General features: G+C 36.4%; 1 protein-coding gene across 4 annotated transcripts in view; it reads left to right on the top strand.

Annotated features, from left to right (window-relative positions):
* ANKS1B (ankyrin repeat and sterile alpha motif domain containing 1B) overlaps positions 1-26351 on the top strand; it is a 396607-nt gene that overhangs the window by 244812 nt on the left and 125444 nt on the right. The window lies entirely within an intron of this gene.

Genomic DNA, 26351 nt, shown 5'->3' with positions numbered 1-26351 from the left:
AGCAGTTCCTCCCAAATACATTATATAGTACTTGGAGTACATCAAGGAGAACACAGAAAAGCAATTTGCACTACAAATGCAGTCATCAAATGCTCTTAATGACTACACCTTTCATGCCTGTACCTGGGTTGGCTGTGCCCTTTGCTTCCATTTACTTTGCCATTGTCTTTAGCGTGGTATTCAATCAGCATGACTGTGTTTGCCTTCAGGAGGCAGAATGACATTTAAAAATGTATTTTGGGAGTTTGTAGCTACAAAGCACACAGCTTCAGCTGAATTAGACATAAAATAAGGAAACCTTATAGTTAGTAAGTTATTCTAAAATAACACTGTTTTTTATTTAATTATCACTTTTGCTTCAAACTTCATTTACATGACTCAGTTTAATTAGATGTCCACATATAGGCAACTGAAAACTTTAATGTGGACTGTGCTGTAGGGTAATTTGGAATGAGAGGAAGTTTGTGCTGTTATAGTGAAGTTTGTAATGTTACAGTGAAGACATTGACAGTACAGCTCTGCCAGAGGAATTTTCATGTGAGCTATGTTTCTAAAAGTGAGTTGTTTTCTCCTATAAAAGATTGGGGATTGTAGCTTTGCTGTGACTTCTGAAATCAACTGTAATGTCAGTTTATATTAACTTTTAGAGCAACCTCTACATGGAGAGAAGCCTGATATCATATATTATTGATTCTTCACAGACAAAAGGCTCTGCTCTTCCTTCAGGTATAGGAGATGCTACATCTGATTAGTGCCGGAGTCCCAGAGCAGTCCAAAGGCTACCAGTAACCACAGTCAATCAAGCATAGGATAAAGCAGCTGGTGTAGTTGTATGCTAGGCAACAGTTCCCACTGTGTCCCAGGCGGGAGAAATGAGGAACCTAACCATGGTGCAAAGCCCTGTTGCTGCAGAAGGCACAGGCAGCTGTAGCCTGAGACCAGCATCTAAATGAAAGAAAAGCATAAAAGGAGTTATTTCATATTAGTTGGAAGACAAAACCACTGAATGTTAGATTTTCTTTTCTTGCTGTCACAATTGATATTAACTAGCAGAAAAATGCAGTGTAAGGGCCAAACTCTGCCTCGTGTGTTTTGTCTCATTTAATGTATCTTGTAGGTACATAATTGAAGTCAGGATATGATTGATGCATTACAGATGTCTACTGCTAAGCTTGTTATAACTGGGATTCTTTTTTCTCTAAATTACTGGAATTTTAATAAGAACTGGAGACCCTTTGCCTCAGAAGCTAATATAGGTCATCAATCAGCACTGAGTTGAAAAAAGTAGAAGATTCTGCTCTTGTTTTCTGTAATTTTGCGTCCCATTTTGCCACAATCAATTTGGAAACAAATTACCCTTTAGCTCCCCCAAGTGGATCATTAAAATGTCATTAAAGGTTTGTGGTTTGATTCCAAACTTGCTTAAACTGATGAAAAGGGGAGTACATGCACTGAAGTTAACAGGAATACACTTCTGTAAAACTAGTATAAACCAAACTAACTTTAAAGCTTAACATTATGTTCAATTTGAAGGTCTGTACTTCTTGGGAAAACACCCCCTTTTTCCATGTGTTGCAAGAAGAAGCTGTTTAATAGTTGTATAGTACTTCTATAGATATAGGAGTCTATAGATATAAGATTATTATATATTATATTATATATTATATATTATACATTGTATATATATTAATATATCTCCATAGATATAGGAATCTATAGAGATATTTCCACCTGATAGGTTTGAATTATATTGTTCAAGAGCAGAGTTTTGCCTTATAAGAATTGCTATTTTAGTCCTGCCATATTTGATTCTCCCCAATCAGTAGGAGCTCAGTGTAATGATATTATGTTCACTGAGAAAATCTGTAGCTTAGAAAAGCATTTACTATTACTGTTTTCTTTCATTTGAAGGGAATCTTTCAGAAATGGACAAGAAATTGGTTTGAAGCATTGTGCAGTCTGTCAGAACGAGATACTTAGCTCTAACCAGCAGGCCTGCTGTCTGAAATTGATTTCAAAGGTCTCACTTCTTCAGTTGATGGCAAAGAAAGCTTATTGCAGAAAGCTTTTCATAAAAAAATGCATAAAGGTCAAAGCCACTAACTCAGGAACAGGACTCTTCTCTTGAGTAGGTCAAAATCCAGACGCTTGAAAAACAAGAAAAAGAAACAGACTCAGAATCATAAAAATATTTCAGAGTACCCTCAGTTTGGAGGCTCTTGATGCTTAAGTTGTAGATGGAACAAGAAGTTTAAATTAAAGTTATGCCTAATATGCAATAAAGATATATCAAGGGCTACAGAAATTATAACGTCTTCATTTCAGCTTTTTAAACAGTTTCAGCCACTGAATTTGACATGAAAGCCATACCTAATTTGCTTCAGGGAATCCCTGTGTTCATATTTGGCACTTCTTTCCATATAGCTATTGGAAATCAACCATAGGTCCTGGAGGGCTAGAAACAGGTTTGGTGCTAAAGATAGTATCTTCTGTTTGGATCCCTCACTAAAGGAAGGAGGTTGAGGTGCTGGAGCATATCCCAAAAGGGCAGCAAAGTTGATGAAGGGTCTGGAGCACACATCCTGTGAAGGGCAGCTGAGGGAGCTGGGGTTGCTCAGCCTGGAGAAAAGGAGGCTCAGGGGAGACCTTTTCTCTCTACACCTACCTGAAAGGAGGCTATAGCAAGGTGGAGGTCAGTCTCTTCTCCCAAGTAAAAACATTAGTATCAGAGGAAATGGCCTCAAGGCTCATATTGAATATTAGGAAAAAATTCTTCACTGAAAAGAAAGAGTTGTCAAGCACTGGCACAGGCTGCCAGGGAAGTCACTAGGGTTGATTCACCATCCCTGGGGATATTTCAAAGACATGTAGGTGTGGCACTTAGAGATATGGTTTAGTGGGACCTGACAGTGTTAGGTTTATGGTGGAACTTAATTAACTTCAAGGTCTTTTGCAACTTAAATGATTCTATGGTTAAAGTTATCCTTTGTGATTTATCCTTTATTCCCATAGGACACTGGAATGATCAGAACTTTGAGTCTTGTCTTCCTAAAAAGAACATGTCTTACTTCATTTCCAACACAGTTTCATTATTCTTGTAAATTCTCATCTAGCTAAGCACATTTAAAACCACTGTGAGGAGAGCACCAAGCAGGAGAATGTCTGAGGCACTGGTGGGAGAGGCCATCTTCCCTCAGCTTCTCTGTTTCCCCAGCCAGCTCTCTGGCATTAAGAAACAAATTTCATATTCAGCTTCCTAAAACTTATTTCAAATTATTCCAGCAAGGTAATGTCATCTCTGACTTACGTGCTAGTTTCTTTCAAACTTTTATGTGTACATAGAGCATGCGTTTCTTCAGCACAATCAAGCAGCAATTTCTAAAAGCATTTGAATCAGAAGAATAATTTTAAAAGTTATTCACTTGTGTTTCTTGTAAGCTCCCACCAGCATTCTCAGTCCTTCTTCGACAAGTCAGACTTGGAAATTTAGATTTTGTTTCACTAATTAATTTTTTCCTTTAGATAATTTAGAATTTTCCCAGATCCATTTCCTTCTGTGATTTGCTTTCTGGGAAGCATTGTTCTAATTTTCTTATCCTGGGATTGTAAATATTCAGAATGTTTTCTCCTAGATTAGGATTTCCCAACACTTCTGCTTTTGTCTCCCAGGTTTCTTGGCTCATTAGAGAGATCAGATTCTGTATCCTGATTCAGATATAATTTATTTAATGCTGTAGCTTTGAGGAACTTTTCTGAAATACATATCATCTGCTGAAAAAAATGTCCAGCATGTTCTATATCCCCTAACCCACCTGTGCACCTGTGCTTTGAAGTATAAATGCTCTTCTATATGACTAATCATATTATCCTTGTCTGTTATTCTAGAATACTTATGTAACCCTTCCCCTGTGGGACTTGCTCTCTTCAGGGAACTTTTATCATGGAGATTCTTCAGGCAAGATATAAACACCTTAAAAGCAGAAAGCAGATTATTTGTCGTATAACACATAATACTTTGTAGGACTAATGAACTAGGCATTAAATCAACCCCCACCAAATGAGTCACTCAGTATAATGGGCAAGTAGTCATCACTCAGGTAATAGGAGAGCTGGCCTCTGGGGCTCACTGGAACAGGCTGATCTGTGGTAGTGCTGAGCTGCTATCTTCTGATTTCCCTTTCTTTTTTCTCGTTAGGATTTTATGCCTCTTCATGTGAGTGTTGGTCCTTAAATCCTTGAGGTACCAGTTTTCCCTGTCTCAACAATCTTACTTATGTCTGCAACTTTACCTTTCTTATCTTGAATGCTTCCAGCCTGTGCACTCTCTCACAGCTCCCTCTCACGCCCTAGCAATTTTCTCAGAAGGAAACTGAGAACAGTAGCACAGCTGTGCTGTACTGAGAGTAGGTCTGGAATCACAGATAGTTGAACTCCTGGGAGGAGGGTTACATGAAGTGGCCTGGTTTACATTTCTTCTCAATTAGTTCATGTTGCACTCTGAGCTTCTTTTCTTATACATGCTTCTTTCACATGGATGATTCAGTCTTTTTCTTCTGTAAAATTAATCTTTATGTTATGGTTCAATTACTGTCCAGATTTTGAACCTTTTGGGAAATGTCATGGGAAATCTCTTCCAAATTGCACTCCTGGTTTCTTTTAGGATATAATGACTGCTGTTCAGGATCAGAGCAAAAATATCAGAGGGAGAAATTAGTTACCAATGGACTGTCTTCCATTAGTTTATAGCTAAATACTTTGGACCTTTCACAAGATCGCTGATGAGTCCCACAATTTAATGGAATTATATACTGTGTAGAAAAGTGACTCTTTAGTTTTGTTTAAAGTGGGTGCATGATTATTGAAGCCCATGATATTTTTAATGTAGGAATGAAAGAGCCTAACAGCAGCCATAGTGAAGCTGATCAGTGGGTCTACCTGACCCACTGTGGTGTTCATAAAAATCACCATAAACAGAGCACCAGGGAAAGCTACATAGCAAGCATATTATGAACAAGCATATTATGAATTATTTGCATAGTGTTGTAAAATGCAGGCGAACCCCATGGGAAGGAATGATGATGTCTGACTCAATTCAGAAGGTTGAATGATTTCTTTGTTATAACTATGTTATAATCTAGTAATATACTATATAAAGGAAGATACTAAAACTACATACTGCTTTCTCTACTCTTGTATTTAACTACTAACAACTTGTGACCCTCTCTTGAGAGTCTAGACACAAGTGGATCTGATTGGCTATCAGGTCCAAACAATCCTCACCAGAATCTAATCAAGTAATCACCTCAAGTAAACAATTCTCTAAGCACATTCCACATGAGAAAACCAGAGTAGAAATAGAAATTGTTTTCTCTTTCTTTTTCTCTGTGTACTTCTATGAAAAATTCCAAGAGAGAGAGAGAAATGTACTTACCACAGCATAGCATTCTTAAAATAATAGTTTTGAGCTCAAGGACTCCTGCAATTGGGCCCAACTGGTCCTTGACTTTTTAATCTTGAAGAAGTTCCTATCATCATCAAGTTTTATGATCTTACTGCTAGTCTTCTTCCCTATAGAATGAATAAATATATAGAGCTGCCAAGGTTCATTCACAGATCTCTGGAGGAATTCCAGAAACTAGAAACCTTCCACCTTGAAAACTGCAATATCTCCTGCAGTTTCCTGGTTTAAACAGCTATTTCTCCATGAAAGAACCTCTTCTTATGGCTTAATGTCATGACTGCTCTTTTGTGGCTTTTGGGGTATTTTTTGCAAAAGGGTTTTAAGAGTGGCTTCATCAAAAAGCTTTAGAAGTTCAGGCAAACAAGCAGATCAAGCAAATTGTTAACCTTCACTATATGATTTTGACTGCTTCAAGGAACACCCATAGGTTCCTGAGATATGAGGCGTCCTTACATGCAGTCACTTCATCTCTTCTTGGTTGTCTTTATTCATGTGTGCATTATTAGTATGCATTTTTTAATTAGTACTATTTCATCTTGGACAGGTGTAGGGGCCAGTATTGCCATGGATCTTCCATGAAACTATTCTCAAAAACTGACAAAAATGACATCAATTTTGCCAGTTTCCAGTCCTCAAATAACAAGTTTTTAAGGGAAGAGTTGCACATTGTTGCTAGTAGCTCATCAAATTCATCTTTTAATTCCTTCTCTATTTATCTTTTCTGTGCTATGGTTCATTTGACACACTTCTATCATTTCTCCTGTCAATGGTCTCATTTGCAAACCAAAGAGTCTTACATCATTTAGTAATTTCAGACATCCAGAAATCCTTGTTCTGTATCTTTCTGGTCCTTCTCTTTACAACTCCAATGCAGTCACAGAGTGGCAGTGATACATGTCTAATTTCAAAGTCAGAATTTCTTTATGCATATCTAGCTTGAACAGGTTATGGAAGTTATGGAAGCCACTGTGTTGAACTTAGTGCTCAGAGCCCTCATGAGGCCTTAGCTGACTAATGCACCTACAATATCTATGCCGCCTATAGTCTGTGCTTAAAGAACTTAAACATAATGCACTTACTGCATTCAGATACCTTGATCAGGTTAGTGTCTCACTTAGCAGCCTTTTCATCTACTCCAGCAAAGCAGATTGTCACTCCACAGTTTGGGTAGTACACACCAAATGGATGGATTTTGTACCGTACTCACTTGACAGCTGTATTTCCCATGCTATCTAGCAGGAAAAGATGTCTTTTTTTAGAAAGGCTGTCCTTCAAATTCTGTTTGAAAAATTACTCAGTGACTCTTCTTCTTTTGTTGTTAATTTCCTGAGTGTACCACTCTTCAGAGACAGTTTTGGGAGAGGAACAGAACGTACTCTGAGACATCGCAACTCCAGAATTACAATTCCTGTTCCTTTTCCTCTCTGCTTCAGAGACTCCTGCTAGATTTCATATCACTGAAAAGAGTGTTTAGAGACACAGTCCTTTCTGATCTCCCAGAGACACTGTTGATTGATAAAGATGTCCACAGCTCTTCCTGTAGCTGCTTTCTAAATGGCACCAACAATTTTGTTAGTCAGAAGAGCTTTCAAGACAATGTGGCTGCACTAGCAATAGGCTGTGGGATCTCAAGTTATTAGGTATTTTATTAAAAATATTTTCTAGAGTTGTGGAGTGTAGAAAGTTGTCTGTATGACTTTTTCTTTGTTCACTCTTTACAAACATTTGGAAGCATATTACTAGTGTACTTGATTAAGTTCTTGAAGTTAATTTGTGTGAGCCAATACTTCTTTAGACACAATCATACTGATGTAGTGGTGCAAAATGAAAAGTCTTCTATTTCAAAGTTTCTAAGTAGCATAAAATTCTTGAGAATGTCTGATATCCTGCAAAAACAAAGGAACTCTTTTACTAAGAGTTCCTCTTTTACTAAGGAACAGATATTTCTAGCCTTTGAAATTTTAGTGTGAATCTTTAAAATTCTCTGCCGGGCAGACTGAACTTCAGGTCTTCTCACTCATCAGTAGAGTAGTAACCTATGTATATGATGCATGAATACATTTTCTTCTACATTTATGGTGGGTTTTATATTAAATAACTACAATTTTGAAATGGGTAATGGACAAACTTGGTTTATTTGAGGAAATATGAATGAAAATTTCAAAATCTATTTAAATTCTTTGGCTTAATTTGCAAAACTCTCCTAATTATGTTAATGAGGATAATTAATATAATTAATTATATAGGACCAAATATTAATCATTCTTTTGACAACAGAAGAGTTGTTTGTGTTTTTCATATCAAAAAGTTTGAAGATAAGTATGGAACTGAATAGCTTTCATCATGATGCATAACTTCTTCATGAGGTAAGATGTAAATGGACTTGTTCAGTTGCACCTGCATTAGTAGGACAATGCTGTGAATTGGATTACATTCATATCTGTTGACCACTATAGTTTCAAATACAAAGGAAAACACTCTAAATTACTCTATTTGCCTTTGACACTGAATCAGTAGGTTCATTAAATGTACCAAAAAAGCCATGCAATAGTATACAAATAGCATTTTTTTCCTGTATACTGGGGTTATGTAGATTTCATTTATCCAGGGCACCCACAGAGGTCTCAAAGTAGTTTTAATAATGCATATCTGTTTCTTTTGCAATAATTAAATACGTACCAATTGCAATCATGTACTAAATTTATTCATTTGCATCTTGCATTTGAAAATTATTCTTTCTGCAGTCAGACTCTTTCTGTTTTGAATGCTGATAATATCTCCATAATTCAGTTCCTAAATTACTGTGGATGTTACTTATAATTTAGAAACTGTTGTTATGTTGTAGTATTGCAGTGGCTGTCTCTAGAAAACTCATTGGAAGCTCTGTATCCTCAACAAATCCATGTGACAGTATTTTAACTTGGTAACATGTTTAACTCTTCTGTACAGTTTCTGCATGTAACGTTTTGCATAGGTAGTGATCCTACAGCCTTGGAGTGATTTGATGCGCAAGCTTCCATCTGTTCCTCATACTAAAGAAAATACTTTTAAAATACATCATTCTCTTTCCTCTATACTCTTACTTGCAAAAGAGCTTGAGATGACATAAGCCATGGCAACTCCTTTAAACATCTTGTGTTTACCTCTTCCCACTCCTGCTCTGGATCCATGGTGGTGCTCAGACTTCAGAGCAGTGGGAGAAGGGAAGGGAAGGGAAGGGAAGGGAAGGGAAGGGAAGGGAAGGGAAGGGAAGGGAAGGGAAGGGAAGGGAAGGGAAGGGAAGGGAAGGGAAGGGAAGGGAAGGGAAGGGAAGGGAAGGGAAGGGAAGGGAAGGGAAGGGAAGGGAAGGGAAGGGAAGGGAAGGGAAGGGAAGGGAAGGGAAGGGAAGGGAAGGGAAGGGAAGGGAAGGGAAGGGAAGGGAAGGGAGGAATTTGCACTGTGAACAATGTCATGACATTTATTTTTTTGGTAGCATAATGATTCTTTTCTAATCCATCTGATGTAATTTTGTACTACAAGATATTTACATAAAAGACATTATATAAATACTTTGAAGTAATTTTCCTGATTTTATTATTTACTTACATTATGGCAATAACAAAAAATATTGTTTTCTGATTAAAAAGTGATATTAAAACCACCATGTTTGATTTGTAAATCTAGCCATTGAAATTTGCAGATAGCAATTGCTTTTCCCTCCTTTCTGAGGCAAACATTTGCTTTTGAATTTTTAAAATCAGAACTTCCCCCCCTCTTTTTATTTCATTCCTTCTCTTCCCCCACACTCTCTTCAAAACAAATTATAATCAGGTAGTGATTGGCAGTCATTTTTAGCACTAATAATCAAAGCTGAGCAATTTTAGCACCTATTGTGTTCCATCTGCAGGATCATTTTCTTGTCCTGTAACACACAAGGTAGCACAAATGATTGATTTATTTTAAAAAATTATCTTGCATTATAAAGCAACTTGCTCTACCTATTGCCAGAGAGAGTACTGTTCCTGAAGTATCCTAACAAAATCTCTCTCCATTCAGGGAACAAATAAATTGCCTTATCATTTGATTTTCAGTCTAAAATCTCAGTGTTCTTTCAGAAGGTTCATATTTCAAGTTTCAGAATGCGATCTCCTTTCCAGAGAGTACAATAGACTTCTTATTTCCTATAAAACTCCTGGAAAATAATCTCTTCTGCCAGCCCACAAGTTCTCTACAAAAACAGATAAAATACAGACACTAAATATTTTGTTGTCCTAGGCAACAACTTGTTCTGCCTTCAGTGGCTTAGAAGAGACCTAAATAAAGAATTATATTTTGCCAGCTTAACCTTTTAAGTGTTGATGAGCCAGCAAGGAAGTTGGATTTCCATTTTAAAATAATGTCCTTTTTCAGATCAAGCTGATATTAATTTAGAAATTTTATGCATATCATATTTTGAATTTGACCTCTGAAATGTGCAGGCTTAGGCTAGCATCCTTCATTACAGCAAGAATCGTTGATTGTAGTAAAAGATAAGTAAATAATTTCATTATGGGTATTTTATTTTGTAGACAGTATTTGTGATATTTGAGCTGGAATAAATTGTTTGTTTCAAATGCATGCAGTTTCTGCCCACAAAATCTAGATCTCATAGTTTTAGCTTAAGGCATTTTAAAACAGATTGTGTTGATTGAAGGTCAATACAAAATACTTGAAGGTGATGATACATAAAAGCCAACAAGAACATAATTGTGTTAATGTTTCAAACTATTACTTCTGCTTTTACTTTGAAGCAATTTGCAGTGATAAAAAATCACAAAGAAATATCTCCTTTTCATAGAAATAAAGCTGCAGAATTTATTACATAATTTTTTTAAGGACTGCAGTACCATTTTGGTGCTTTTCAAAGAATACTGTGCTCAGTAGTGTTCAAAGGAGAAATAATTATTCTTTAAAATCTTAAATCTTTTTCTGCTTCTGCATTACTCTATAGGATATTGTGAGGGGTTGATATTTCCAGTTAAAATTCCCAAGTGTATCAGATCTTGGCTAGCATGATTTATCTTCTGCTTGCAACTGATTTCAATAGCTGAAGGTAGAAAGGACTGAGTGGCAGTCATTTTAACTATAAAGATGTTGAAGATCAGAAATATTTTAGAAATATTTTCTCTCTATAGCAGATTTTGTTAACATTCTCAGGTGTGAGAGCCAATGCAGTGCTGTGCCATATAGACCTATCAGTGTGATTAATGTTCCAGAATTAGGACAGCAGCCTTACCTGGGTCTTTTGCTTGATTCTCCTGTCTCATATTGTTCAGAGCTACTTTGGGTACCTCTGCAGTCCACTGCATTTGTACCATACAGAAACAGCCCTGGATTTCAAAAAAGACTGGAAAGTATTATACCAAGATTATTAATAGAAGTAAGGTAAATTTTTTTCAAAATAATAAAGTTGAGAGGAAAGGAAGGATTAACTCAGCTGTAAAAAGTTCTGTTGCAGCCTACAGCCAACACGGCTTGAGTCCTTAAAGTCATCTTCAAGGATTTTTGTCTTTCACTGTTTTTAACTTTCAAAGGAATAAGGTTTCAGTCACTTTCCATAAAGGGCAATGCACAATTCTAATAGCTGTTGGTGCCAAGAAATCTGCCATATTTAGTTTGCATTATTTCAAAATTAAATACCATTTTCTCGAGTTATGAATTTTCTATAGATGTAAATAACACACTGGCCCAAATGTTTACATCCTCAAAATAGTTATTGGCAGGTACCTGTGATCCCTTTCATAATGATCAAAACCTTGCAAGGTTATGTACATTTAACTCCTGATTTAGATTCCTGCCTCAGATTGTACTTTCTTACTCATTGCTTATTTTAAAGATTGTTCTTTGTACCATGTAGAGATCTTGAAAATACTGTACTCATCCAAAAGCAGTATGTATATAGATTTGAATGCATTTCAATAATATGAAAAATAATTTGAGAAAATGCGCTTAAACTTGTTTTTTTTTGTGCAATGATGTTCAAAATGTTATTCAGATAATGAATTACAATATAGCTGTTACAAGTCTGTAAGTCTGTTAATAGGAAATTAGAAAGCTTTCTAGATTTCTGGGGTTCAAAACAGAAAATCAGTTTCAAAATCTATTAGAATGCCTTATCTGTGCTTTTTCAATCTATTAACTAAGTGCCTGATTCAGATGCACTAATGACAGAAGCTACTGGAAAAAATATAGTTAGACTTTAGTTATTCTTTTCTTCACATATTAAAAGCTGGATCAGAACCTGTCTGAGCTAATCAGGTTGTATGAACACAACTTTATTCAGTAAAGGAAAGATATATATGAGTTTTCCAAATGGCATTTTTTATCACTCTTGAGGCATCAACCAAGGACCTGGCCATCCTAATTTTCTCAGAGTCTGGACTTCATGCTACCGTTTAAAGTAATACATTCAATAATAATTCTATTCAGTGGTTGCAGATGAGCTGCTAATGACTGTCTTTCAGTCTCTACCACCTCAGGATTTTTTTCCTGTTCTACATGTATGATCTACTTGAAAACAGAAAAGACAGTCATAATGACTTTCTATAAAATACCTTCCCTTTCAGTAAGCCACAAAGAAATGCGTATGCACTCATGTGCACACATAAAGCAGAAGAAGAATTATGCAGAGCTAAGTATTTAAAACATTTGTGTTCCCACACACAATATGGTTCTACTGTGTTTTCAGTGAACATAACCAAATGCAAAGTATTTTGTGCTTCCTGCTTTATAAGTTAAATTTATGTAAGATTTATATAAGCAACAGATAAACATTAATGCCATAGCTGAGGAGAATGGATGGCAAAACACCAGGCTAGTTCATAAATTTACATCATTAAAGAGAAGTGATAGAACTTTGCTGCTTCTTTAGTTGGAGCTGAGTAACAATTTCCAAGCAGAAATAATTCCTCTCAACTGCTTTTGATAGCAAAGTATACTGTACATGTCATCCACCAAAAAAAAAAATCATTATTTTAGGTTATCTGCTCTGATCTGTGAACTTTTTTTTTTTTTTTTTTTTTTTTTTTGGGTAATTTCTGGCTCTCTGGGAATCAGAAGCATAAGATGTGACAATGTGAGAGAAAAAAAAATGCAGAAGTCTAATATGCCTCTAAGCATATGGAGTGGTTGGCTTTGGAAATTGGCTAGAACTGAAGCATGGGAAAGAAGAAGCTGAGAATTGAGGAGAGTTAGTAGTAAATGAGATATATGCAAGGATGAGATGTCAAGAGTCAGAAACAAGTGCCATTAGAAGCTAATGGGCTTAGCAAGAATGACTAGAAATGTATTTTGAAGAAACAAACACAGAATATCTAAGTATCATATACAACAGACGAAAAGATGACAGACCTTATTTATGTCTATTTAGAATGGAAGCAAATGACTACACAGATACCTAGAGAGTTTCAGATATTCAAAATTGCCCTCACAATTGGGTTTTCTGTTTTTCTTTAGTCAAATCAGCTTGCTGACCCTTTGCATCAGAGATTCATCCTCAAGGTTTGACAGCAAGCTCCTAGAACACTCTCTAAAATATGATCAAAAATTATACTTCCTTTCAGTATTTTTATGGTGTTATTAATAAACAATACTATGGATATGAAAATAATGATTTACAGAAAATGTGAAAGATGACCACATGTCATATATTAAAGAAGAAATAAAACATTGGATAGTGTTTCAGGTAAGGAGATTTGTATCAAGAATGCCTTGATGTGAGAAAGAGTTTAAAAGTTTATAAAAGATTCTTTGGAGATGTTTCATTTAAGCTGAGGCTCTTGGCAAAATATTTTCCTGCGGATTTTGATGTGCACTTCAGCTTTTCACCATAAGATTTCTAGTGGACATTGGAATTCAAATAAGGCAGAGAAGCAATCTGTCTGCTATCTTCTTTGCATTTCCCCACGGATTTAACACAGATTATTCTAATGTGTCAAGGATAAAACCCCCTCACTGTTTTGCAGGAGGTGCTGTTAAGCAAAAAGGCTGAGATTTTGTGTTTATTGCTGATAATTTGTTATATTTCTATAAGCATCAGCATTTTAGCATCCTATTTGTTTGTGTTAACCTAAGTATTTTTTTCCATGTAAGTATGGAATTAGCTACTGCATTTTTCTACAAGGAATCAAGGAAGATACTTCTGATAATAAAACACAATTAAAAGGACAATGAATAATTTCTTTGGTCCTAAAACTCGCCTATTTTGTTTGACTGTGCATGTAGCAATTATCAAGACACTAAATAGACTCAAAGTTCTGAAATATAAATTTTCTGATGGGAAAATGTCAAGGTAAGTTTAAATGAATAGCAGGGTCAGAAATGTGTTTACTGGTAAGCAGAAAATTGCCATCAGAATCACAACACAAATAATTCTGAATATGTGAAATCTTGTATTTGGACTTAGTCTTCATCATGTTTTCCTAATGTCTTGCAAGTAAAAAAAAAAATTAAAAACAGGCAAAAATAAGGAACAAAATCCCAAAACTTTTCCCAAGTATCTATCAACAGAGCTATCTCTTTATAACAAATCTTTTATTGAATTGTAAGAGATGAGTGTTAGTGACAATACCCACAGTTAGTTTTTACCCACTACTAGTAAAATAAAAATAAGTAGTAGCATGTTTTATTTATTTTAGTAGCTAGCTGACACTTGGCTTTGAAAAATACTGTGGGAAATCAATTGTTTTCATTGTTCATCTTGTTTTCTGCTTCATCTTTTTTATCTCAAGGGTAGTTTTCCATTAAAACATTTCAGAACTTCATTTGCTCTCACTGTGAGTTTCCCACCTGAGTTCCTAATCCAGTTTAGCTGACATGCCAAGAGTAAGTAGTCCTGGTACAGAAAGAACAAACACCAGTCAGTGCAATGGACATTCTGGGACATATCTGGAGGTCTTATACCTTCGGTGCTTTCCCTAAAGTGGTCTTGCCAGCAGCTGCAAACTTGGAATTCTTCTGTATTTCCTCATGAAACCTATAGACACTTTAGGAACCCAGCATGCTTGTTCAGTGCATTGCTTTGCCATGAGTCTCTTGGGAATATTTAAAATGTGTGCACTCAAGTGTCTGTGGTGGTAGGATACCATGAGTTGTTCAGTTGGCATGTGAAGCTATATAGAAAGCAGTATTAAAAAAAAAAATTGCACAATCATTTAACAAGGTGATATAATTCAATTCATACTTATCCTGATCTGTGTCTTGTGTTATGTTTAATTTACTTATGGCCTTCCTTCCCTGGCTTTTATTTTTTTAAGACTTCTCTTTTGCCAGTCTTCATATGGTATTACAGCACGAGCGTTAAAAAACAAGGCTAATAGTATTCTCGGAGAGCTTTAACTCAACCAGTTTCTCTTCTCATGGATAAGCAGAAGAACCCTCAGTTACATTATTGATATTTTAGAGTGCATCTTCTAACAAGCCATTACCAAAATGATTGAAGTTCAAAAGGATTTACAGCACAACTTTACTAAATTATTATGTAGGGCAACTATAACTAATTAGGCCTATAACTACTGTGATTCTGTGATTCTGTATAGGGCAACTAATACTATATTATTATAAAGGGCATTACTGGGCAAAATTCATAACTGTCTTTCATGTGCCCATTATATTAATTATTTTATATATTCCAGTAATGAAGGGGGTGGAAGTGGAGCAAGACATTGCATTATTAGAAAAAACTATGCATGTGTTAACTTTTAAGTTCCTTGTGATGATTGATCCTACAGTATGCAATCATGGATATACTGGTAATTGTCCAGATTATTTTATTTTTACTAAAATAAATTGGCTTAAGAAGCAGACACTCTTTTTCATAACTGTGTCACAGTTACTTTTTCATAACTGTGTCACAGTTATGAAAAGAAAAATTTGAAATTTATTACAAAAAATTAAAAATAAATTGCATTTGAAAAATTATATAATTTTAAATACCTAAATATTTTTAAAAATCATCTTGAAAGTTTATTTCATGTACCTAGGTGATCACTTGAAATTGGAATTAAATCATTAATATTTTCTTTGACCTGTATTGAACATCCTAAATTGTTTTCTGCTTTAGCAAAAGGAGGAACAATGGAAGGATAAAATTTCAATTTCTGACTATATCAGTAAAATTCATATTTACAACTCACTCATAGGAGATACATGTCTAGCTTCTTTCTATAATCATTGAAAATGTGCAGCCATTTCGCTCATGTGATTAATCTAGTCCTAAAGCAAATGCCTAAATTATACCAAATGAGTCATGCCTTAAAGATACCTATTTTTCCCTGTTAATTAAAGGGACCTTTACATGAGTACTGAGATTTCTATCATGGACATTTTTTATGCCATAAAATGAATATTGCTCCAAATCTCTGCTTGGATTTTTACTTGAGAAAATACAGTAGAAATTATTGACTTAAAATTGTGATGTACAGAAAAAATAATGATTTAAAAATAGTCCCAGTATCAAAACTCCTGAGATGAAACCTGTTTCCCCTAGAAACCTGTTTCTTACTTGAGGAAACGTACTTGAAAGTCTCACTATGTTCTGAGGAAGTAATTGTAGCACACCATCGTATACCAACACGTTTTATCATTAACAGCCACTGGATGTACCAGACTGCTAAATGCTGCCTACTCCTTAGGAACATCATGTATCATATGTCTGGCTTTTTCAGTCCTGCGACTATGTCTCTCATACTTCTACGGCATTTGTACCACAAAAGAGAACAACTTTTACCGTGTATTTTTAAATCCACGAACCTAGTTATGAATAGAAAGAACAAAGTAAATAACCTCATTTTTCTGACATGTCAGTATACTAAAAAGGTCCAGAATAATCGCATATAAAACAGATTTTCCAATTTGCATTTTAAATTTCTGTGTTTTATCCAGGACCTGTGGGTTTTTTTTATTCAGGCAAGATAAATCCCATTCAAATAGCACAGACCTGATTTTATAAGGCCTGTGCTCTTTACAGCTATGCCTATATATTTGAACCCATCTGCAGTTCCTAAGGATAAATTTTGTATATGATGATAATTTGTAAACTTCACAGCAAGATAATAAAAATTAATTCTATGTTCAGCAGTCAAACCAAGCATTTGCTGAAAGTATAGATCAGCATGTCTTGGGGTTCATCTAATATATCTAATCTAATCTAATCTATATCTAATATATCATCTGCTTTATATTTGAGGCCTAGAAAACTTTATAAACATTTTTCTAGTGTTCTCTTAGAAAATAATTATGTATATGGAATGAAATCTGATTATGCTGTCGTATGTGCTGAAAACAGTCATACATGCAGAATCACCAACTCCTGCCTGTATTGCTGAAATTAATTTAAAGTGCAAAATAGTTTGAATATGGTCTTACAGCTGTAAAAAGACATGTTATCAAAAACATATTTTTAAGTGTCCTTGATATTTCTGTGCATCTTCTTAGTACAGTTTTACACATATCCCCAGAAAGATAATAATATGTGCTTTAGAGAATGGCGAGAAAAAAGAAAAACTTCACTAAAGAGTTTAAATTATATCAGTAACAGAATTTAATACTCTTACCAATACTGCTGTGGAGTATATAAGGAACATGACAGAACTTTATATGTTTGAAGTTTAAAAACAGATAATTGTCAGAGTAATGTATTCAATTGATTAAGAAAATAAGGTTACACAAAAAAGACACATAGTTAGAGAAAAAAAAAACATTAATGACATATGAAAAATTTGAAAACTCTCTCTAAATGAGAAGTGTGAAAATCATCCTTTCATAAATTTAGGGTAGGTGAAAGCCAGAATAATAGTCCTGTATGATAGGAAGAAACCTAGCAGTAATCTCCCCAGCCTTAAATTATGTGATTCAATGACAATAATACATATTAGCTTTCCCACCAAGCAGCATATATTGTGATATTGCTTACAAGATGGCATTTTAGAGTCATTGTAATAAAGGAAAATTCCACTAGGTGGATCTGGTGCTCTTCTAACAGGGATTGAGAATGTTAGTGCACAGTAATTCCATGCCTCTACTTTTTTTTTTTGTCTTGATTGTTTTCTTAACTCTTCTAAGTATGTCAGAATCCAAACATTCAGTTATATTTTGGATGTTAGCACGAATATTATGTTTCTTGATTAAGGACAAAATACCCATGGTTAAATAAGACCAAGGTATGACACTTTAAAAATGTGTCATTCCATTGCTGAGTAGGTAGTATTTATCTTACTGCTAGTATTTATCTAAACTGCTAGAGCCATGCTTTATTTCAGCCCCCAAAATTACCTTGAATTTTTAAACTGGTACTGTAATCACAATGGACTTCGAATTACATTTTTTCTGGGAAGTATCATCAGTCTACGTAGAATTTTAAATGGGTAAATTTATTACATTTGAAACATTTTTATCACCTAAAATGGAATGTGACAATGGAACATGAGCAACCAGGGGAACTTTCTTTTTGTATGGGTCATTGCTTAAGTGAGTATGTTGATTTAAACATGTGTCTAGAGCTCTGCTATGGCCTGGTGCAGCCATTCATACTTTTATTAAAATCAGTTTATACTTACCAACTTTTTCCTCTCAGATGGCCTGAGATATGTAACTTCAGGCATGCAGCTTGTATATCCTCAACTTGTATTCTTCTTCAAAGGCTGCAATTGCTGTTTGAGACCTGAAGGCCTTGTTGCCCAAACACCTGTATCTCCCAGATATGTCAGTCTGGTCTAGTAAGAGGTGGTTTTCATTACTACAAATCCTACCCTTTTGAGAAGGTTTAGAGTGGGTTGCTCCACAAAATGTTTTTCTGTCTTTTTTTTTTCTTGCTATTTCTGGTGTTACACATTTGGTTATTTTTGCAAACAAGGTTCATGTTATTAATGCTAGGTAACTACTACAAATATTCCCACAAACTACAGGACTTAGTTTGTTTCAGCTGTGTTTTCATTTTCCTAATATGCTAGTAAATGAGTTTTGGAATATTACAGAGAATAATATAGAAAATAAAGCATAACAGATATGATAAATTCCCAGTCTGTACACCAGAAAACCAATTCTGATGTTTTTTAAGCTCATTCACTACATGTGGTCTTATTTCTGGTAGGCATGTGGGTTCATATGCAGCAAATATAAACCTATTGACAATACTCCTGCTGAGACACTAGAAATTATTGTCTGACCCACAGAGGTCCACAGTGCAACACAGACTCCATCAGGCCAGAAATGAGAGCTTATATCATGTAAATTATGATTTATCTTGTATCTGTTTTCTTTTTCTTTAGCTCGCTGTTAAGAAAGCTTTTAAAACCAGGCTGCACATTTAAATATAAAGGTGCAGAGCATCTGCTCATTGGCTAGTTTCATCTAATGCCATGCCACACAACCTATGCAGGGAACTGGATTGGTGCCCCACTTCACCAGAATAATCTTCTTACTTCTTTTTATGGTAGGTGTAGAATGGAGATCTACTTCAGTCATTGAACAAGACTTGAAGTAGAGGTATTTTCCAGCATACAAGGATCTCAAAAGATTGCAACAGCCAAAAAACATTCATCAAAAAGAGTAAACCAGTCTGAAAAGTGCTATGGCATGTCTTAAAAAAAAAATTATTTGGCAGGCAGAGATAGAAAGCTCTATCTTTCTATAATCCAAAAAAAAAAAGCGGTACACTTTTTCTAAAGCTCAAACCCATTCTTTCATCTTGCCATAGCCAACCCTCCATATTAGAAGTATTACAAAGGTGTGATGTAAATGCCTTCTAAGCTCTAGGAAGCTTGCCTAAAAATACCAGATAAATAGATCAAATGTGCAATTGATTGTGATTCATGTGTTGAAATACCCGTGTGACCTCTGTTATTCTAGAAAAACGTAAGACCAAAAAGAACTAGATATTGCAATTCAGAAATTCTTTGTACTCAAATGAAATTGAGCATGCAAATGTGCAGAAATGTGTAAATTTGCAAAATTTATTTCTGCCAGAATTTCTTAGTGAATTGGAAGCAGACATGCCTTTCAACTACAAAAAAACTACTCAGACTTTATGATTAAACCCCAGAATCTCATGAGTTAACAATTAGTAGAACTTTGCTTTTCAATTCTTTTGACTGCTGTTGTTTGACATAACCAGGAACTCTCACTGTAACCAATACTAAGGCACCTGTGAGTGTGAAGAACTAGCAAAGAGCATTATTTTTAACTTTTTTTTCTAAGCAGTGAGATAGCAACAATACTGGTGCTGCAAAAACACTCCTCTGCCTCAGTTCTGCCCACAAGCCCTATCCTAAACAAAGAAAGAGTACATACTCTGAGAATTCCATTATTAATGATCTACAAAATTTACACAGTTATATGAAAAAAAAATAATCTTCTGCCAAGACATTTCAAACTTGTCTTACTGCTCAAAATAAAAAACACAGGGATCAGTCATTTTGGCATGAAAAGATTTTTCATATGGTTCATAATGTGCATTGCCAGAATTGACCTTGAACTGAGAAGCCTGCAAGTATTTTTCTTTTCTCTTGGTATTTCAAAAGAATATTTCTATTATGTCCTAAATATTTTTTTGCCATTGTGAGCTTTATTTCCAGAGTAACCTCTTATGGTATGTTGTTTCTCAGAACACATAAAATGTCACAGACTAGCCTGGCAGATTATAGATTGCCTTGGTGGTTCTTGACACACCAAGACAATTTTAGAAACTACTAGAGACAGAAATCTTTGAAGAACGGTTTTGATTAGAATTCTGATTTCACACATATTTTTGCAAGCCTTTATTGTATTCATTTCCATGTGGATCCCCCAGGATACTACCTCTTTAATTCTGTGTAAGTATCTGTTATTGCTGGTGGATTTGTACTTGCTACAATAATAAGCAAGCAGCAGACATAACCTCTCTGGCTTATGCTACATTACCAAATTAGTTGTCACTTCAGAGCAATGAATTCCATAGTTGTGTCTATATTAGTAAATTAAACAGTGTTCAGGAAATGTGTCCAGGCACTAGAGCACACATTCAGAAGGACCCAGGTATCCTTTTGGCTTATACCTAGTAGTACTGAAGAAGTGCTTGAAAAAATGAAGATTCTTTTTTGCTTCTTCCTCTATTTTTCTGCTGATTGCATTGTATCCTAGAATTCTGGAAAAGGCTGTGTCCTCAGCGTGATTTTTACCCTGGTATTATAAAGTATATACATGCATTAAACCAGTTTAAAAATATCCTGTTATCTGCAATGACAAATGTCTATCTTTAACTCCCTGTCCTCTTTGTCTTAGTTACCAAAACCCATCTTCATTACTGTCTTACTGTAACAACACTTTATATGAAATTCTAATGACTTGCATCTCAACGGGGAGTTTTAATTAGGGACAAAAGTTTTCCATTTCTGTCTTTCTCACAATACTGTCATACAAGTAGCAGATGAAAGATTTAAATTTTAATGTGTACTCCAGCATACTCCTTTGATTTGTATTCTAAGTACTATTTGGCAGCCTGCCCTTATTACTTGTGTTTTACTTTATTACTATACATAATTTTGAAAAACTGCTTTAAGAGTTGATACAAAGTATGGGTGAGAATAATCTAGGCATTTGCTGTTATATATCTTCCATTATTATCTTGTTTCCAACAATTTTGCTCTACTTGTCAGCTCTCTCACATTCTATGATACGCAGGTTTTTTGATTGCTTTCTAATTTAGACATCAGCTGTAAATTAAAGCCTGCTACTTCTTCCATTGCTCACTCTGCAGACATTACTATTTTAACTTCGTAAACTCCTCAGAGGAGGGATCACCATATTATCTGGACAGTGTTTGGCACAGTGACTTTCTGACTCATAATCAGTTTGTCTACTCTAGAAGAAAAATTAGCTTATCCATATTTTATTATGAGTGATTTAAATTTTGTTTTCATTTGATCAGGTAAAAACCAAGCAAAACACAGCCTTCCAGCTGTCCTGCATCACCAGGGTGGCTCTGTTTGCCTGCACTGCAGCGTGACAGTGTGATTTCAGAGGTCTCATACATCTTGGCTTACCCCATGGAAGCCAGTTTATCCTTTAGAAATGAATTGTTCCATCTTGAATTTTATCAGAGGGAATAGCTGTTGAAACCTGTGGTACCACAGGTGTGGTGCTGTCAGTAGCTGTGCTACCCAGGTACATCAGCACAGGCTGAGGTCACACATCTGGGCAGCTGTTCACTTGGTGCTTACGTGTGTCTGTGACTTGCTTCCACTGGGAATCTTTGTCTGCCTCACAGTGGGGCAGGGATGGCACAGGGGGAGCCTGGTGCTGCAATGACTGTGCCACAGCGCTTCAGCAGTCAGCTGTGCCTGGCAGGTGGGGCGGTGTGGGCACACAGCATCCTCCTGCCCACAGCCTCTTCCCTCTGACTGGCAGTGTCTGAGCCAGGAATGACTCAACTTTTCTGTAAGATGCCGACGGAAGTCTCGAGCGCTGTTATTTAAAACTGTAGTATTTCCAAGCTGAGCTAAGCGGATGTGTAACACATGCCACAGAGCTCCGTCGTCTGTTTGATGGAGTCGCTTTGCAGAACACTTAAAGTAATGTTTTACCATTGCTGCTGGAAAGGAATGGATTTTGAGAATAGACAGAGGAACAACAAGATTTAGGAAGGGCTGGGATCCAGAAGCAAAGGATCCTACAAGACTGGGGGCTCCCCAGGGCAGCAGGGCAGGGCCTGGCAGCTGAGCCTCATCCCACCACCCCAGCCAGGAACAGGGCATCTGTGGGGGACCAGGGCAGCCCCAGGGATCGGGCACTTTCCAGGGAAGGGAACAGGCTGCACTGGGATATTGGCCCTCAAGGGCTGTCAGGACCAGGCAGGGTGTGTGGGGGCTGGGGTCAGACATGGCCCCAGGGCTGTTGTGCAGAGCTTCCCCATGGCGGTGTCTGGGGGCCTCCATGAGGCCATGGACGGCAGGGGGGATGTGCTCTGGGTCTCACCAGAAGTGAAGAGTAGATGAATGCAACATGGCAATGGAATGAGCCTAATGGCTCCTTCCTTCAGTTGTTAAAATTGTCCAGAATGCAACATCCTTGCTGTTTATGTAGTTTACAATATATCACTACTTTTTTTATTGGAATTTGAGATTGTTTAGATCTTTAGGCATGTTCAGAGATTTGGATGTAGTAGTCTACTTGCTTGTATCATAGAGTCACAGAATGTTAAGGGGTAGGAATGGACCTTAAAAATCATCTAGTCCCAACCCCTGCTGCCCTGGGCAGGGACACCTTCCACTAGACCAAACTGCTCAAGGGCTTATCTAACCTGCCTTGAACATGACCAGGGTTGGGGCATCCACAACTTCCCTGGGTAACCTGCTCCAGTGTCTCACCACCCTCACAATAATTTCTTCCTAATATCTACTCTAAATTGCCTCTCTTTCAATCTGTATCTATTACTCCTTATTCCTAATGAAGAGTTGCTCTCCAGCTTCTCTCTAGGCCCTGTTCAGGTACTGGAAGGTTACTAAAAGGTCTCCATGCAAGCTTCTGTTCTTCCTTATCCTTTATGTCAAAATCTGGGTATAACAGAGATGCCTTTACTGAGGATCACTATTGCATAGGTGTAGCAGCTTGCCTTTGGAGAAACTCCTCAGGATATAGGTTACAGGAGCATTTTAAATAATTCTCTCAATAATAATTTCTAGGATATCTGACTCTGGCTTGTCATTCCTTTGTGTATGACAGTCCTGCTCTTTTAACTAAGTTGAATATGAAGCTTGGTGGTTTTGTTATTGTTTGGGTTGTTTTACCTCTACTTCTGTAAATTAATTTCAAACTTCCATAGGTTTCTAAAAATTAAGTGATCAGACTATGAAGGCTGGTAGAAAGTTGACACTTTCCACAAAATACCACATTCTTACCATTTAGTTATTTTTCAGCTGCAAATGCAAGAAAATCAGTTATGTTGGATGAAATGCTGTACTTATTATTAACAAAGTATAGTAGTTATTGTTATATTTAAGTTCAGAAAAGTGTAGATAGATTATTTGGCAATGTATTTTTTAAAATAAGCATATTAGTATCCCTGCTACTATGTAGGCATTCTCCAAGGTCAGTGGAAGCAAATAGGTACCCCCCCACCCCACCATCCCCCGTGGCTAATTACCACATGCTAAACTGTGAGTTTATTCTGAAATTGTGCTTTTGACCTCTACTGTTGAACGGTGACTGTATGATGGGGAATAAAATTGTGCTGATATCCAGATTCCATGTTACTGAGCTCTGTTCTATTGGAAAATTTTCTCTTTTTGTGTGGATAGTGATCTCTTCTGCAGAGGTTGGGGATGAGAGCAATGTTCTCATCATAGCAGTGACTGCATGTTGAGTAATATGCCAGAAAACTTCTGACTTTTATGAGTCACCAAATCTGAGTAGTGTGGTGATCCTCTGGGCTGACTTGGAGGGTGGAGCAGGAAGAATTTTAGAATGTGTCTGATCATTCTTGAAATGATCCAGTAGCTTCTTATTTCTACTACATCAAATACATCATATAAGTTGAGCAAAGAAATGTCCTTACCCATTACTCCTCTGGCAAAAGCCAGAGGAGTCAGTCTCTATGCTTTTTAAGGTTAAGTTTGGTTTTTTGGGGGGTAATTGAGAAGGCAGAAGTTTTACCTAAAAAGATTTTAAAGCAACTTACCTTATTTCTGAAGCAAAATACTTCCACTAAGGTAAAGGTCTTAAATCTCATAGTTGTGGAGAAACTCTTAAATGTTAAAATGGATACAGACTCCAAGAAATGTTGTACTTTTTGATCTGCAACTTTCATGCTGCTAACTGGTTTGTGGAAATCCTCTGATTGACACTTTCAGTTATCATGTAGTATTTACAACTTCAAAACTTGAATTTTCTTCTTTTCTATTTTTAACTGCAGTAAGAACACTGACAAAATAGCAGCAGATATGAGTTTTTTAAGGATTAGAAAAGCAGTTAAGTCCTGTGTATGAAGACAAAGTGTATAGGTTTTAGAAAGCCATCAAGACTATTCTCTGCTGATGGACTTAGATAGGATAAGAGAGGTTCTGGTAAAGTTAGAAACTATTTAAAGAAGGATTTTTTGAGAGTAGTGACAGAGAAGCTGAGTTAGATTACAAACTGAACATGGTTAGGGAGTGTTGATGGGTTCTGAAATTAAGTGACATGAGCTGATTGACATCTATTCAGCAAAAATCTCATCCTTACCTCCAAAAGAACAGATGATGATTTCTGTGAGAATGGTCCCTGGAGCAGGCTGTCCTGAGAACTATGCCACAGAGAGTGCTAATTTGCCATCCCAGAGTGAAGACTATCAGTTAATTAACATGTATGATCAGCAGTGTGTTGCCTGGGTTCACCCCCTGCTCCATTCCACTGAGCAGTTTAGCCACACACAAATATCCTTGCTGGAATGAGCAGCTTTTCTCTGCAGGCTTCAGGCTTGCTAATGGGCATTGCTCATTGATTCAAAGGCAAGTTGTGATTTAGTCTTGTTCAGTGGGTTTCTGCTTTTCTTTCCTTGCCTTGCATTATACATTGATGAAAGCCCTTCTGTTGGAGCACTGGCAGAACCTGGTGGCTGAAATGGAAGGAAAAGACCAGCTTATACCCGATTCTCTTTCATGCAGTCTTACTGCCATTTTATTATGAGATAAAGGCAACTTGTGCAACCTAACCAAGTAATCCAGTTTTGTGTGTACTGTAAAAAATGCCCTGGCACACAGTCACAAGTCTCATTCTATAGGAATTTAAAGAAAAAATAATTTGAAAATATATATACACAGTAGCTAATCAAATCCAGATCACCAATCTTTTACTCTTGGGTGCAATGGGTGAATTAGATTTGCAGCAGCCTGTATTTGGTTTTATGAGAACTATAATTCTTTATTTCCCTACTGCACAGAAAGGACTATTTTCCCAGAAGAGCTTAGAGAAAAACACCAGGAAAATACGAAGCTGCAGTCCCAGACTTCAGCTTTTGTTCAGATTCCAACCCAGTTCCCTCTCCTGTGTTATGACAGTAGTTCCAGGAGGATATGACTTTTCTTGCGTCTGGATGGTTTTCAGCAAAGGTTGTTCCTGAGCCAGGAGGAGGCAAATGCTTACCTCTTGAGACTTAATGAATTAATTCAGATTACTTAGATGGGTTCTGCAACTTGTATTATCAGTATTTCTAAGTGGTGTTGGTTCTTTTTGACCAATAGACCTATTTACATGTCAGTAATTACTATATAAGCTGTTTTTTTTGAAACCCGCAACCAAGCAGGAGGTGCAGTGGCTCTTACATCTTGGAGGATCATCTCATCTTTATCATTGCAAGCATTCCAGGCATCATTCAGATGTTGGTCACAGCAACAAGGAGTGATGGGACCAAATGCTAAGCCATGTCTTTCTAAGTTTGGAAAGCAAAAGAATCTCTCTGGTAGGCTGATACATCTGCTTCTTCCTAAATGATTTGGAATAGATTGTGAAGTTTTTTGCATTTGCAGAGCCTACCATGTTATTGAACAGCACCAAAGAATCTCCTGTATCATGAGGGGAGGGCAGGTATTACAGAAAGCATTCAAAATGGTGATCAAGAGAAAGAGCACTCCTGGAAGGGAAAGCACCTCTCTGGACCTGCAGGAGAGCTTACTATAAGTGAAACAGAGAGCTATCAAAAAGTGAAGCCACCAGACAAGGTATTTTGCTTTTTAATGTCACAGCTTTTTGGGTGTGTGTTTTTTGTGGGAATTGATGTAATAATTTATCATTTTAGCAGACAGCACCCAGGACTTGATATGTTGCTTCATTAATGTCTCTCTCTATGATTGCATATGTCAATCACAATATCCTTTATAGACCATTTCCTAGTTTTACATTTCACCTTAAGAAGCTGATGGGTTTT

This window comes from Vidua chalybeata, chromosome 5 (genome assembly GCF_026979565.1).
Source record: "Vidua chalybeata isolate OUT-0048 chromosome 5, bVidCha1 merged haplotype, whole genome shotgun sequence".
NCBI lineage: Eukaryota > Metazoa > Chordata > Aves > Passeriformes > Viduidae > Vidua > Vidua chalybeata.
This window is presented reverse-complemented; position numbering and strand designations above follow the sequence as displayed.